We start from the raw sequence: 16,235 nt of genomic DNA, 5'->3' as shown, positions 1-16,235 counted from the left end.
ACGTGTGCTCAAGAGCGTCCCCAAGATAACCCCCTTTTTAACAATACGTCTTTATCAGTTACATTTACAAACAGACGTAGCATACTCGCCAAAGATAGAAGAAATAGGTTCCCTGCTTGACGACAACGAATATGGCGTCCCCGCGCTTACCGAGATGCGGCTGCACCCAGACGTTACAGATAACGAACTTTTGCCAAATTCGAAGGTCTTTAATATTTACCGTAAAGACCGCGCTGACAGAGGAGGTGGTGGTGTTCTTTTGAGTATTTGAAAAACAGTTTGTTGTTACGTTATCGACACAAAATAAGCCCTTGAGATAATTTGGGTAGCATGCAAAACAAGCCCTACTAACGTTGTACTTATAGGAAAATGCTACCGCCCTCCTGATGCCAAAAGTTGTTTGACATCTGAATTGCGGGAAAACCGTTATTGATGCCATGAATTTGTGCGTCACTGGACATGCCTTTCTTAGAGACTTTAAACTTCCACAGGTAGATTAGAACCTTTTATTCTCCCCTTGTAATACATCACCAGATTTTATCAGCCTAACTCTTGAATTTAATTTTGCACAGGTCGTCAATAAACCCACCTGTGGAAACAATACCTTAGCTTTAGTACGGACCTCAGCTACTGTAGTGGAAGTTCTTTACCAAGAAGGTGTTAGTGACCACAGGCTATTTAAAGTAATCCTTGATATTCCTTTACTTTTTTCCGGCAAAACTACCAGGAAAATTCGGGACTACAATAAAGCCAACTCTACTGAAATCAACTATGAACTCTATATATTTTTTACCCGAGTGCTCTTGCCCTCCTTTAATAATCATTCGGTTCAGGACAAGTGGGTCCTTTTCCGTGAAAAAATACAGTCCTGGTAAACCAATAAATTCCACTAGTTTCAATATCCAATGACAAATCGAAAGACTGGTTCTCTAAATCATTTAGCCAGCTAAGAAATAAGATAAAATGTCTGTACCGAAAAGCTAAACGCCTACGCACAGGCAGTGCTTCGGAGAAGTATAAGCATTTTTTAGATGCGTACTGCAAAGCTATACGTTCTGCTAAACTTAAATATTTTTCTACAGACCTGGGTTCCCTTTTGAAAACAAATACAAAAAATTCTGGCGTGAAACATCTCTCAATCGTGATGCTAACAGCATTACTTTACATGATAAAATTCACGAACCTTTTTCTAACAGCCACTGTTGTTCTGAATTTAATACGTTTTTTTTAATGTTTACTGTGTAGGATCAGTCCACACTACCTAACATGCCGGATTATGATTATGAGCACGTGCAACCTGTTGAAATTACGGCCGAAGGTATAGCATGCCTGATAACCAAACTGAAGGTGCCCAGCTCAGCTGGCGCTGATAATATTAACTGCAAAGTACTTAAAAACACCATTGTAATTGCAAGCAAAATTCTGCGCTATAATTTTCAGGAATTTTTACACACTGGTAACATGCCCGATGAAATCAGGAAACAAACATGTACCCCAAAATGACCGGCCAATCTCACTTAAACGGATTTGCTGCAAATTTTTAGAGCACATCACCGCTTCCCACATTTACAACCATCTCGACCTTAAGCAGTTCTTTTTTCCGCAACCAGCATGGGTTAAGGAAAAGTTGGTCATGTGAGACGCCACTGCTATAATTCACGATTGACCTTCACTCGAACGTGGATAACAATCTTCAAACAGACTGCATTTTTCTCGACTTTTCGAAAGTGTTTGTCCGTGTGCCCTATTGTCACCTTATCTTAAAAACTATCTGCTCTGCAATTAGTCTCACTAACGTTATCCTCGGTTAGAAATTCCCTTTCCCTTCGGCACCAATTCACTGCCATCGAAAATGCTTCGTCGCCAACATGTGATGTAAATTGCGGAGTACCGCAAGGCAGTGTGCTCGGCCCGCTGCTATTCTTATCTATATTAAAAGGACACTGAAGTGAATTTGTCAAGCTCCCGTTTTTGCTTGCACTGCGTAGACGGGCTCAAATTAGCACACTTTTCATCGTTTATCCGGTTGACAAGTCGGTAATTATTTTACAAAGTGCGAAAGAAGAAAAAAAAAACGCGCCAATCCACCCCGTGAATGTGGTTGGAAAGCAAAGCTGTAAACGGCACAAATAACGATTACCCATGCAACGTCACTTAAATTCCCTCACATCGCTCTACAAATAGTAAAACCAGAGAAAAGTGAAATGCACTTAACCACATGTTTTATTACTTCAAAGAGATATTCTTTGTAAGGTTAAATCATTCCATCATGCATGAACGTGTTTGGTTGAGTTGGATTGGTGTAGCAAAAGAGTGGAAACTTTTTTTTATAAAATTAAAGCTCCAACAGGGCAGTGGGCAGCATTGGACATAGGCAAGCTTTTCAATGGGACGAGATTCGCTTCAGCCTCAGGCTAGAAAACAAGGTGGGGTGGCGCTAATTAGGTGGGAGAGCAGTAGGTTTTTTTACAGGGCCCCGCGGAGCTAAGGAAGGCAAACTAGGCGACAAAGGGGAAAAGAGGGACACATCCACACTCAACGCTGGGAGGCAACCAGGCCTAGAGCTAAACGGAGAACCCACGGACGTAACTGAGAGCGTTGACAGAAGCCATTTAAGTGGAAACAATGGAGCAAACAATTCTGTAAAAGACAAAAACAGACCCCGTAAGCGGAAAGGGAAAAACAAATGCAATTCAGCTACATAAATATGCAGGGAGGCAGAAAGCCAGATAAGTGCGTAGAAATTCAAAACCAACTTGAACGGGAAGAAATAAACGTGCACGCTTAAGCCGAGACTCACCTCCGAGACCTAGAAGCCCCACCTGTCATAGACAATTATGTCTGGGAAGGTTGCAACAGGACCACAGGAATGAAGAGAGGGGGAGGCGTTAGCATGCACGGGACCGACTGGCAGAGAGTGCATGAAAGCTCTAAAGAGCATCTATGGGTTAGAGGCACCATAGAGGGGAAAAATACATGGTTAGGAGGTGCGTATCTGTGGACTGGAAGCAGAGCTAAGGAGGAAAATAAGGAAATGGAAAACTGTTTGAGAAGAGATATAAACGAGTTCAAAGATTCTGGTGAAATAATCTTAGTTGGGATATGAATGCCCACATAGAGGATTTGGATAGATACACAGAAAACAACGGTTCTCTAATGGTAGATCTAAATCTCGCTTGTAATATAGTAAACACAGAAAACAAGTGTGACGGACAAGTCATGTGGGAAAGTAGTAACAGGCAGTCCAGCATAGACTATAGTCTAGTCTCTGAAACAGTATACGAAAGCTTGCGGGAAATAAGGATAGATGAGAACGAAACAGACAGCTTACGAAGTGACCACAAGCGGTTTCCATTGCACTTTGGAGGCGCAACCCGGACAAATTTAGAAATCGCTAGATCCGGAGGAACTAATTTGAACGATGTACAGTTAAAGATCATCGCTGATGTGATGGCAGACTAAATCAATAAGTAGCCAGACAAAGACTGGGAGTACGACGAAATGATCGCGTTCCCAAAGCATAATATGAATGAAGCCAAGCAATGAAACCGGTGGAAAGGGAAGAGAAAGCCGAGAAGCTGGTGTAATAATTAAGGAAAGAAAGGAGGCTATTGACGAGTGAGAAAAGGCGTCGAGAGAACATTGAGAGGCAAAAAGAACTGGTATGGAACCGGAGGTAGTGAAGGAAAAATGGCATATCTACCGGGGTAAAAAACTAGAAGTGCAGAAAATGGTGCAAGCAAAGATCAAGCAGAAAAGCGAACAATGGTTGGAGGAAATACGGAAGAAGGACAAAAGCGCATCCAAGAAGTTTTGGGACCATGTAAAATTACTAAGCTCACAAAAATATGTCCATACAAAAATTCTTGATTGATGACGAGGGGAAACACTTAAAATGAGAGCAAGCGTTGGCGCATATTCATCGAGTGATTGGTGAGAAGTTTAGGGCAATAGTGGAAGGGAAGCCTGCACCGATAACATCAGCGCCACAGAAGACTGCAGAAAGGGAAATAAGTTTGAGCAACCTTGACTGGAAAAAATCACAGCAGAAGGTTTTCCCTCTAACAGCAGGTTGCCCGGACGGAATACGAATGCAGCTGATAAATCTGCTTGGATCTAAAAGTAGGGCACCGTTTATTAGGGCAATACATAAGGTGATACAAACCAAACAAATACCGGAGGATTGGCTAGAGAGTAGGATGAATTTAATATATAAAGGCAGAGGCAACAAAGCCAGTATTGATACATACAGACCCCTCACAGTAACGTCAGTGGTGTATAGATTCGTATTGCAGGTGATAAAATCAGAAATGCAAGCATGGTTGGAAAAACATGAATTCATTGCAAAATTGCATGATGGATTTAGACAAGACCGGCGATTGGATGATAATTTGTTCGTGATAACACTGTGCATTGAAATTGCGAAAGCGCAGAATAGACCATTATGGATTACGTTCTTGGACGTTAAAAGGGCATATGACAACGTAAACAGAGAACTGGTCGTGGGAGAATGCTGAAACTCCAGGGTTTAGATGACGAGTTAATATAGTTCCTTACGATCTATAAAGATAATAGAGTGCCGCTGACATGGGAAGGGCAGAAATGCGCACAGCAGGTCAACACCCATCCGTGACTAAAACAAGGATGCCCCTTGAGCCCTTATGCATTGCATGGTAGGGTTAGAAAAGAAGTTAGAAGAAAGTCAATTAGGGTTCAACCTAACGCATATGTTGCAAGGCGAAGTGGTACAATAGCGTATTCCGTGAATGTTATACGCAGGCGACATAGCTGACAACCACACCGATATGCAACGTCCCATAAATATTAGCGGCCAGGAAGCCACCGACCTAGGGTTTACAGCAGAAAAATCGGAGATAATGGTTTCCAATGACACTAGCACTGACGCAGTGTCAATCCAGCATGTTGAATTACCCAGAGTCAAGGAATATATATATTTCGGAGTGTGGATAAACGAAGGGGATAACTACTTAAGGACGCACGAGGAGCAACTTAGGGAAAGCGAAACGCAGCTATAATGACGCATAGAGCTCAGTGGGGGTACAGTCTAGTCCACTCATAACAATATCCCATTGCCAAGGAAATCCCATCGTTATAACCGATAATTATTAGAAGCGGGTTGCGAAATAAAAAGACGGAACACAGGTCATACTATTACTAATTTGCGGAAAAGAAGCCACAGTAGGTCACCATTGTTCGCCGCGTGTGAAGGTAGCGCAAATCTTTTCTTCCAAGAGCATCTATAGGTGCTTCACCTAGCTGAGGTAAATGTCCTTGGCGGAAGCAAAGTCCCCGAAGGACTGTGTCACGCATTGGGCCTCCTACGAAGACACTACCTGAGTAGGCTGCGCAACCGCGTCATTAGAGTCTTCACTCTTGCACTTTTGGTGCACAATATAACCGGATTCAATCGTTATGTCCGATATCGTGGCACCGGAGCATTGTAATAAGCGGTTTATTTTACCGTAGAAAGAATACAAAAGTTGACGGTGCCATAGCTGTTCATCGTTGTATCCGATATATTGTTAAAAACGGTATCGTTATAAGCGGACTGGACTGTATAAAAAATATGAGGTAGTGAGAGGAATGTGAAAAGGAGCAATGGTTTCGGGTCTCACATTTGTGAATGCCGTACTCTGCTTAAAATCAAACGCTCTAGCAGGACCTGAAGTGAACCACAGAACGGTAGGCCGTTTGGCCTCCGGAGCACGTGGAAAAACAACTAACGAAGCAGTTCAGGGAGATACGGGCTGGGCGTCGTTTGAAGTTAGAGAAGCTCAGAGTAAAATATGCTTTGAGATGAGGTTGAGGGCAATGGATCAACGAAGGTGGGCAGCTAAGGTTTCTAGGTACCCATATTTGAAAAGCGTGTTCACGCAGTGGTTAAGGAAGACTAGGCGGCTAACGATGAAATACGGAAAGAACAGTGGAGAATCCAAATCAGCCAAGGCAACCAAAAAAGGGCCAAGGCAGATTGAAACGAATAAATGGAGAGAAAAAATGGAAGCATAAACGTCGTTAGAGATGTACAGCGCTGAGAAATTGAACATCAGAAAGGAAACTTTTTACGATAATTCCCCGGGCAGTGCTTTGCTTTTTGAGGCTAGAGCAGGTTGCTTGCGAACTTAGAGCTTTGTGGGGAAGTATTCACAAAATGACGGGATATGCGTGGTCTGCGGAAAAAACACAGAAACTATGCGGCACATAGTGTTAGAATGTGAGGGTATTTATCCAAATCTACATGAGGGAAATATTGGGCTTCCAGAAGCCCTAGGATTTAAGGGTAGCACTGAGGAAGTTAACTTCAAGGCTATCGAGGGGACGAAAAGAAGATCAGAATGCTGGTGGACGAACAGCAGAGAGGGGGATATTGCCTAGGACAGCGACCACCTGTAACAGAAAAAATGAGTAATTCGTGCCCATTACGTGTTTTGTGCCTGCCCTAAGAGCAGCGCTAGTATTAAACGGAGAGTGTAAAACATAGGAATATTAGTTTCTTCTTAGTTTGTTTGGTAAGATAACACGTCATCACCCCGCTACAAGGGGGATACCACTATAATCATCATCAGAACACAAACAAGTAGTAGTGAATTATTGGCGATACAAAAACATTAATTCTGCTTATACAGGACTAGCTAAGAATTTTTGAAATAGTTAGTGGGCTTGGGTTTTTGCCGTTAGGGCCGAAAGTTTGTTTTATTTAATGGATGCACGGGATATATGCGAAAGAGAGAAAAATCATTCGTTCAGAATGATTGCGAATATCTCCCGAATGAGCTGCAGAGGATGCAGAACGAGCTCATCACGCAGGGATGGATGGCGAAATATTTTTTATGTAAAAAGATTAGGCAAACAGCTTCGCGCCGAGATGCTGAAGATTGCAGGGGAAGTCCACTTGTTGGCTGCTGTTCGATTGTAGTTAGTAAAAAGAGTGGACTTGTTTTGGGTCATATCTACGTGAATTCTTTAGCTTCTTTTGTGCTCCGTTTCAAAAAAGGCGTACGCTCGAATTTAGGACGAATTAGTGCATTATATAAGGAGTTTTAATAAGCAAGGAGCTTTAGCAAAATTACGGCTCAATTAACGCCGCACTGTGTTAGGATAATTGGTAATATTGTAATGAATGCAAACAGCCCAGACCAGATTGGAAGTTATGTGGACGCCTAAATATTTATTGTTATTAACGATGTTTACACCAATCTGAAGAAAGTAAGAAACCGTAGGGTTACATGTTCCCGATATTCGCACAAATGTGCACTTGTTAGTGCTTAGTTTCATTTAGTAATTCGTAAACTTGAGAGAAATAAAGTGAAGGTGTGCTTGGGGAATGGTAACTTCATCGTCTGAAGTTATTTCTCGAAAACAAAACACGGCTGTCAGCAAACGAGCGCATGTAAGAAGAAATTGCACAGGTTATGTCGTTTATATAAACAAGAAAAAAAGGACGGAAAACGAACCCTTGCGGCACACCAGAATGAACAGGTATTTGCGATGAATAAACATCGTTAGTTGGTACATACTGGAAACGATTGCTCAGCAATATTTCGAACCAAATAAGGAGTTTGCGGTGAAGATTTTATTGATGAAGTATAAGCCACAATTAATTGCGGGAAACTTCATGGAACGTTTTAGAGAGATCCAGAAATGTTCATTCTGCTATTGGAGAATGGTCGAGGGTGACAAGCCTATGCGTGAATGATACCAATTGAGTTTCACATAAGTAAGTCTTACAGACACCCTTACAGACATTTAGAGAATGCTTTTGAACGATTGATCACATTCATGTCGTCAACCAAGCAATGGAGACATCTTCAGGGTAGATAAACCGATTTACATTACATTTATAGATTACAAACGAACGTACAATTGTGGGGGTACCTCGGCAGTGCTGGAAGCATTGAAGGACCACGATGTACACGAGTCTTTTGGAGGATAAATACAAGGAAGGGACGAGCAGGATAATGCTTCACATTAGAGGGGAAAATCTCCGATCAGGAAGCGAACCAAGCATGGAGGCACTATCTCTTGAAAAATGTTTACAGCATCTCTCGAGGCGGGATTCAGGAATCTTGAATGTGATTAGTGCGATCGAAGAACGTCTAATTTATGTACGACGCGAAATTGGTGACCCGGTTACACCTAATGAAATCAGAGAAATCATTATGAATGTTCTAAGCAATGTTGCTTAGGGTTTTTATGATCTAAAAGCCGTACCTATTAAGCGTGCATCGGATATCATATTTCCTATTCCAGCAGTTATTGTTAATAGAACATTCGAGACACCAATTTTTGTGGACTAGATAAAAATAGCACGAGTTTTTCCTGTTCATACGGGTGCTTGTGAAAAAATTTAAACAATTGCAGGCCAATCTCAATTCTACCAGTCCTGTCTAAAGTATTCGAACGTGCCATAAACCCTCGACTAGAGTGTTTTTTAGTAAATTTAATATTATGAGCAATGTGCGATTCGGTTTTGAGAAAAAAAATCTACTCAAGCCGCTTTACTAGGATCAGGCACGTCGTAATACATAATTTTAAAAGCAGATTACGTGCTTTAGAATTATTTGTGGACTTACGTGAGGCGTTCGACTCTGTGTGCCATGATGTCCTTTGTAGAAACTTCAAAAATATGGTGTACGGGGGTGGTACTGGAGTTAATGGAGTGTCACGAAGCCAGAGACGACGCAGTTGTCTTGAACGAAAACACGTTTATTGTAGCAAACTTGTGCTCCCCTAACAACTCAAAGAATACACAGGCGGCGAAGCATCAGTCAACAAAGTGACGTGTGCGGGCGAGCGTCGACGATCGGAATGCCGTGGCGTCTGCTCTGCAGTCTTTTATCTTTAGGCGCGAGTGTTTCTGGAACCGTCGATTTACATCCAGAACATTGTAGATCAGAGAAGATTATTCTGGGCTAGTGACGTTAAGACAAAACAGTCTGCTTATCTGAATGAGATAGCCCGTGCGGCATAAAAATAAAGAATGCAAAACGCGCTTCGCTTGACACGGATAACAGAGCCGGGCGTGGCCGGGCCGTAAAAAACAAACAATAAATAAACAAACAAACGCATACATGGTTCGCGGCATTACCCCCCTCTAAGAGTGCATCGACCCGATGCTAAAACAAAAGACAGTCCAAACAAACAACAAAAAAAGTCCGTCATCTTGCATAGTAAGGTTTCAAGCGAACCACGTGGACGACTTCGGGCCGCGTGCGTCGTCGTGTCGTTCCGGAATCACCATCGGGGATCACCTCTTATATAAGTTGGCCGACACGTCGTAGAATCTGGTAGGGTTCGAAATACCGTCGCAGAAGCTTCTCACTGATTCCGCGTCGTCGGATGGGAGTCCAAACCCAAACACGATCCCCTTGGTGGTACTCGGCTTCTCGGCGTCGGAGGTTGTAGCGCCCGGCATCCACGAGCTTCTAGTCCGTTGTGCGAACTCTAGCGAGCTGGCGGGCCTCTTCCGCACGCTGAAGGTATCCTTGGACGTCGGGGTTGATTGAGGTCGCCGTCTTCTACACTCTAAGCTGGGTAACCCTTAATAGAGGTATACATTTTCGAATTTTTGTAACCTATAATTTATACGGTACAAATGTAACCTATATCTTCGTAACCTTTATATACGTATACACGTAAGGGTTACGCAGTTATGGGTTACTTTGCAGCTTTCAGCATGTATACCTTTATATAAGTTACATCTACCGCCGTCCAAGGCCACACAAATTGGAAGGTGTGATGTTGCGCGCCAGGCGCGCTTTCGCCGGCGCCGCTGTGGCGACACCCCGAAGGCGCCTTTCCCGCGTGGTGAAGAAACATTGCGTTAGTGGAAGATATGTGCGACCATGCTGTCCATTGCGCCGTCTAAACTTTTGCGTCGGGTGTCTTTTCTTCGTCCCTTGATTAAAACTGCCGGCCACACGGCTGGGGCTAAAAGAGAAGTTACTTTTATAATTCCTAAAACAGCAGTGCCAAAAAGCTTGAAAATGTTCTCTTAATATATATGCAGTGCATTACCTGTTCGATAATTGTTACCCAGGTTGTCACCCAAAAATCTTCGTGAGTATTGGCAACGCTTAAGTCTTATAAACAGGCATAACTAAATTTGATGTTTGCATCAGCTTTGTGCCGTTTAAGAAACCAGTATCAAACATGCATGATAGGTCTTTTGCTAAATTGAGCTTTAGTTAAACAACATTAGGCTTTAGTGAAACCAAGCTTGAGTGGAAACATGCACTTGATAGCATACTTCAAAAGGACGCCAAAGTTATGATAACATAACCTTAAGCCAAAAATTATTGTCTGACAACCAAGGCCATGATTATCAAAAGAGAATTGCAGTACATGCACACATATTTGCGCATTTAACCGGAGCACATTTCCAGAAGTTTGGCATCGGTAGTTTTGAACATTCACATTTATTATTATGAAACACCTGTGGGCTATTTCTTAAAAAGCAAAGCTGCGAACCACCCCAACGTTATTATCGTTGCTTAATGAGTATTAGACGAGTGCGGATTCCTGGGCGAATTGGTGTTTCCTATATTGCTTTAGACTTCCAGGTAAAAATCGGTTTATTCATATATCCTTATTAAACCTATTTAATAAATGTTGCGTGAACAGCTTCACAAACATGGCCAAATATACGAATTCTATACCTCAATATTTGCCCGGATGTATGCAAAGCATTCCGAATTGTTTGGATACTGCCATTGAACAATTTCAGACGAATTAGAGTTTGAGCTACATTTATAAGATGGTTCTCAGGGGTGCACTTTCCCAGTACAGCGTTGTTGTCGTGGTTCCCCACAGAAAAAACGCAGAATGTGGGAAAGTAGAAAGAACATTTATTACAAATTCACTTTTTCATACAAAGCAGTGTTTAGGGCTGTGTTCCCTACATTCTCCGTTTCACTCAGTCTAATATTACACTTGGAATTCACTCGTCTTTACGAATTCATCTTTACACTTCCCTCTTAGGTTCCTCTTTACAGTTCCACCTGAGTTGTGATTCCCAGGCCAAGTTATCGTTTTTTATGCAGCACTAACAAGTTTCTAGGCCGATTGGAATCTGTCTTTTGGACAAACTTTAAATAGTATCTATAATTTCCTGCATGAAAAAAAGCGCTTGGAAAAATTCAGAGATAAGCTTCGCAATTTACGTAGTACACAAGCAGGCACAAAATCAGAGCACGTTGAAGATTTCCCTGCTTGTTCGCTGCTGCCGCAGATGGAGGTATATATGTGAGGGGCCGTCACTTGGATTTCCCCACCTTGAAGAGCCATCTACAGAAAATTTCAGAAAAAGAACAAAATCCAGTGCAACCATAAGCCCCTCCACCAAACCACAGGCATGTGAAGTACGAAAAATATATTGCACGGAAATGAAGACGGAGACCAGAGAATGAAATGAAAGGCCACACCAGAGGAGTGATTTACGGCCTTTCCTAATAATTTCACATCATTTCAGTAATCGTTACACAGAGTAATTTGGCCGCATTGTTCACAACAACGCGAAGCCACTATAGTCATACCGGCCAACCTTCCCAAATTTTAATCGTGCCGCGTTCCAGTTTATCTCGCGAAATGTTTCTGCATGCTCACCCAGAACAGGCAGAAACTTTGGGCTACGAGATAAACTGACATACATTTGCAAAAGAGAAAACAAAAACGTTTCCGCGCCTTCATGTGGAATCACTCGTACACGCAACAGAGCGAACGTCGCACTAAACCCAGGAAACGTGCTTTCACGATGCTGACGCCACCTGCGTCACATTTTTGGCTGTACTTAAACATCCTCCTCCCCCCCCCCCCCCCCCCTTGTACTGGCAGTTTCATTTTGAACAAGGATCCCACGTGGAAGCCGAAACGTTTTTCATTTAAGTAAAGTTTTCTTATCGGTGGTTTCTTCCTCGGCTATCAGTAAAAAGGAATCACCAACTCACATTTTTTCTTCGTCCAGATGTGTTGTGGGAGAGGATACATCTAGAACTTGCACCGATCTTCAAGTGGCATTCCCAGAAGGTCTGTACCTGTAATGACTCGAAGGGTTATTTGGGTTAAAATGTAATAGGCTTTAGAGCTGGCCAGTTGGTATACATTCATAATGAAAGAACACCTCAAACTTGACAAGACGAAGAAAAGAACACAGCACAAGCACTCACTAACAACTGGAGATTTCTTACAGAGCTATTTTAGAAAAAGAGTTCTTCTTGTTGGCTCTGCAAAACCACGCATCTATAGGTAGAGTTGCTGAAAAACTACAAAGCTCCATGCTGAGGAAATCGTTAGGTGAATTCATAACGTTCATGTAGTAACGAACTGATAGAAAGAGTCACTAAACATGAGGCAAATAAGATACGAAATATAACATCATAACACTTGAAGTAAGGCCTCGCATTTTTACAAGTGAATCATACTTTTGTCTGTGCAGGCCTGGGTGCCATCTTTACAAAGAATATTTGAATGAATGTGTTTTAGTTATTGCATTTTCATACCGTTCTTTCCGCTGAAATCAGACTTTATTTCAACTTGTGTCATACGCAGGGGAGTCCTGGTTGTCAGCTCAAGGAACACTGCCTGCAAGAAAAAACTTTAGTGCTGATAAGTCATAGCATAGGTAGCCAGATGCAACCACACTTTTTGAACAGCCAGGATCCGATGAGGGTGCAGAACCCATTTTTACACCTGCACCTGTCTCTGTGTAATTCGTCACAATTTCTGTATCATCAAAAAACAACAATCAAGCAGCCTGCATGCTGGCTCTGTAAAGTCACTTTACTGCACTACACTAGGATCACGCGAGACAATCATTTGCCCTGCAATACCACGCGAATAAATAAACGACTGATTTGTGCGAATGAGAATAATAAACCACTTAACATGGTGGAAATGGCCCGCTGTCTCAAAATGACTAACACCAAATTTACCCACTCAAGGAAAAGAATGAAAAAAATGAGGAGTGTTGTACATACGAAAACTTTTTATTGTGCCGTAAGGCAAACTTTCACAAAAAAGAGGCTTGTGCTGGACAAAAGTGAGTTTAGAAATTTCGGGCAGCATTTAGTGGACTACTTTTCTGCAGCACACAGCTTGTGTTTATCCGGATATATTACTACAAGACCAATAAAATGATCACCATTCCGAATATATGCAGCGAGAACAATGAACATTTTCCGACGACTGAAACAAAATGATAATACCCAGAGAATAGCGCGATACTATAAGACTTTAATGGGAAAAAATTCAATTATTCAAACAGAGCTACCTGGCAATTACATGGTCCAATAACTCGTCAAGTGCGCCCGATGCAGCGAACAGCGTAAACAAAACGCTCAACACATGACGAAGGCGCGCAAACAGAGCAGAAAGCAGGTCACGGGCGCCGTTATCTGTGCTTTCCCGATCGTCCGCTCTAGTCTGACGCAACGAACGCAAGCCCGTGATTTCATTCAATTGCCGTCGCGGGCAACAGAAAACGTCCAGCGAAGCAACCAGTCTGGTAACGAAAATCCCTCTCGAATGCTGCAATTTAAAATTGAAAAGCCCCCAGCGAAAAGATACATCCGATGAAAACACCGAAACCGTCACGGGAATATACTCACCGAGTTCGCTTTCACTGGCGCCGGGGCATTGGTCCAACATGCGAACTTGATGCTGGTCGTAGAAGAACGGGCCGTGAAGCGCTGCCAGTCACAAATGGGCTCGCCGCAGCCTCCGCGACTCACGCCGACAAATAAGTCTTATTACAGCAATCCTCGCTTCATCGTAGGGGTATCACAGCGGTTATACGCCTCGAGCTTCGCGATCGCTGCGCCGCCTGCCGCCGCTTCTCCGCGGCGTTGACGGGATTTGCGCTGCGTGACTGATAGGGGGCTCGTGCAGTGTTTTGGTTCTATTTCGCTTCTTTTCGCCTTTCCGCGCCGTAAAAAAACTTGTTATGGTGACGACTATAGGCTAAGGGTACGTTTAGGTCACTTAAAAAGCAGCTGCGTCTTCGTAGAGTACGCGATCGCCTGCAAGAGCTACCCGGGGACGCGGTTCTGCGCGCTTCGTCGCCGCTCTTCCGGGCGTCGGCGACGGCAGCAACATATCACCCATGTCACCTCCAAAACATCAGGCACAAATGAATTCGACTGACGCTTCGTTTAGATCTGATACTGGCACAATGAGAGGTTGGCGTCATTTTGCAGCGTGGACAACGAATGCGGCATCGTTTCGCATATATACGCCGCAGACAAATATGTTTCGGGGATGTGATTACCCAATCCCGGACAATAACGTATGCTTTTTATAAGAATATAAACCATGCGAGAATGTAAAGTATATTCCAAGCCTGTGCGTTGTTAAATATGTGCCCACACACGCCATATAGCAAGAACCAAGGAAATGAAACCACAGAAAAATAAATGCTGTGCCAATGCGGAATTTAGAAACGTAATAGCTCTAACGGAAATGAAAAAAAAAAACAATGCAGCTTCTGGCATGCTAAAGACGTTCGTCTAAACTTACGCCAGGTAGGTTTCACTAGACCAACTATACGCGAAATGCACTGCTATTTCGCGACAAATCAGGGGGGGGGGGGGGGGGGCGGGGAGGGGGATGCCGTGTACAAATGCGGAGCGGAATCAAGCAATGAACGTTTTAGTAATCCCACACATAAATCTCGCGTTCACTTTCCTTTTGTTTTTCTACTTCAACGAAGAGCTGATCGTACGGCGGACGCATTTTTGGAAGTATACAGGGTAGGCTGTTCAACAAGCGATGAAATGTGTCGTTGGAAGAGTGTGGTATGTGATAAGGCCCTGTGATTTCAGTTTCTGGTTTATTCTGCAGGCTTCCTGTGTCATATGACGATATTTCGAAGAAGCATTTAGTCGCGGACGCGGATTATATTGTAAGCCCGTCTCCGCGCTGCTCGCAGAGGATATATGTAGCAGATGAAGGTCTGCGGGCGCGCACCTCACGACAAGACGACTCTGTCGTGTGCTGATCCCCGAGTATAATTCTGCATTGTCCATCGTACTTTTGTTGAATATTTGCGAAATTAACACAGACTGGCTTGTAAATGGTGGTGATCAATATCTGAGGTATAATATTGGCAAAGGTAACTGGTGTGCTGTCAGGTATGAGTGCTCCGCTGATTATGTAAGCGCACAAAACCGATTTAAATCGTAGTGTATAGCCGTAGCATATGCATCTGAGGAACCGGTGGTTACCGAGACACGGATAGTAAATTCAGGTCAGTGTAACTACAATCGGCTCCATCATACGCCGATTCCGCGACGCTGGCCTGTGACATACACCTGGCGCTTATACAGACCGAAAATACCACACTAAGATCGCGTCGGAAACATTTACACTCTCGTAAACACACCCCATTTGCGAGCAGAGTGACTGCTCCACACAAACATGAATTTCAAACGCTCACAAACGGTAAATCTCAGTCGTGAACGTGCCGCAAAAGCAGCGGCGGTACTGGGGAGCGGGGCGCGGACTCCCGCGCCTGCTTTCGAAACGGGCCGCTAGGGGGATTTCAGTGGCGCCCCTACAGGCCGCGCTCGAGGCGTATAAGGCTCGAGTGGCGCGAAAACGCGGCCACCGGGCCTGCCGGCGCCGCCATTTCTTTATATCCCGTCATGCAACGGAGAAATCAACGGCCGCCGGGAGAGAAGGCGCGACGAGCATCTCTTAGAGGTTACAGGGCGTTTTATAGGTTACAACGTAGAGGTTACATGTCAGATTTTGTTGATGTAACCTATAAATCATTATTGTAACCTATAAATCGCTTTTAACCTCACGCTTGTAACCCTTAGAACGGACTGGGATAAAGAAAACATCAAAATGAATCCATTGTAACCTTTATTTTATAGGTTACTTCCGTTTAGAAGTTACATTATGGGTTACCCGGATTAGAGTGTACATGCGGAAGCATGGCGTCAAGCATCTAGTCGGCCGTCTTCCGTAGACAAGCTCGAACGGCGTCATCTGCGTAGTCTCCTGGATAAGCCGTGTTGTACGCAAACGTGACATACGGGAGCACTTCGTCCCAAGTCTTATGTTCAACGTCAACGTACATTGACAGCATATCTGCGATTGTCTTGTTCAGACGTTCCGTTAGTTCGTTCGTTTGGGGGTGGTACGCCGTCGTTCTTCTGTGATCCGTGTTGCTGTAGCGTAATATTCCTTGGATCAGCTCCGCAGTAAAGGCCGTT

The 16,235-nt window shown here is 43.5% G+C and overlaps 1 long non-coding RNA gene across 1 annotated transcript; it reads right to left on the bottom strand.

Annotated features, from left to right (window-relative positions):
* Positions 1-10,754: 10,754 nt before the first annotated feature.
* LOC144177708 (uncharacterized) lies at positions 10,755-13,797 on the bottom strand. The gene is made up of 4 exons (XR_013323831.1): positions 13,626-13,797; positions 12,519-12,600; positions 11,967-12,053; positions 10,755-11,307 (listed from the first exon to the last, which is right to left on the bottom strand). It is a non-coding gene; the product is annotated as an uncharacterized LOC144177708 (long non-coding RNA).
* Between the last annotated feature and the right edge of the window lie 2,438 nt (positions 13,798-16,235).

This window comes from Haemaphysalis longicornis, unplaced genomic scaffold (genome assembly GCF_048455015.1).
Source record: "Haemaphysalis longicornis isolate Haplotype H1 unplaced genomic scaffold, Haemaphysalis longicornis Haplotype H1 scaffold_30, whole genome shotgun sequence".
NCBI classification, from domain to species: Eukaryota; Metazoa; Arthropoda; class Arachnida; order Ixodida; family Ixodidae; genus Haemaphysalis; species Haemaphysalis longicornis.
This window is presented reverse-complemented; position numbering and strand designations above follow the sequence as displayed.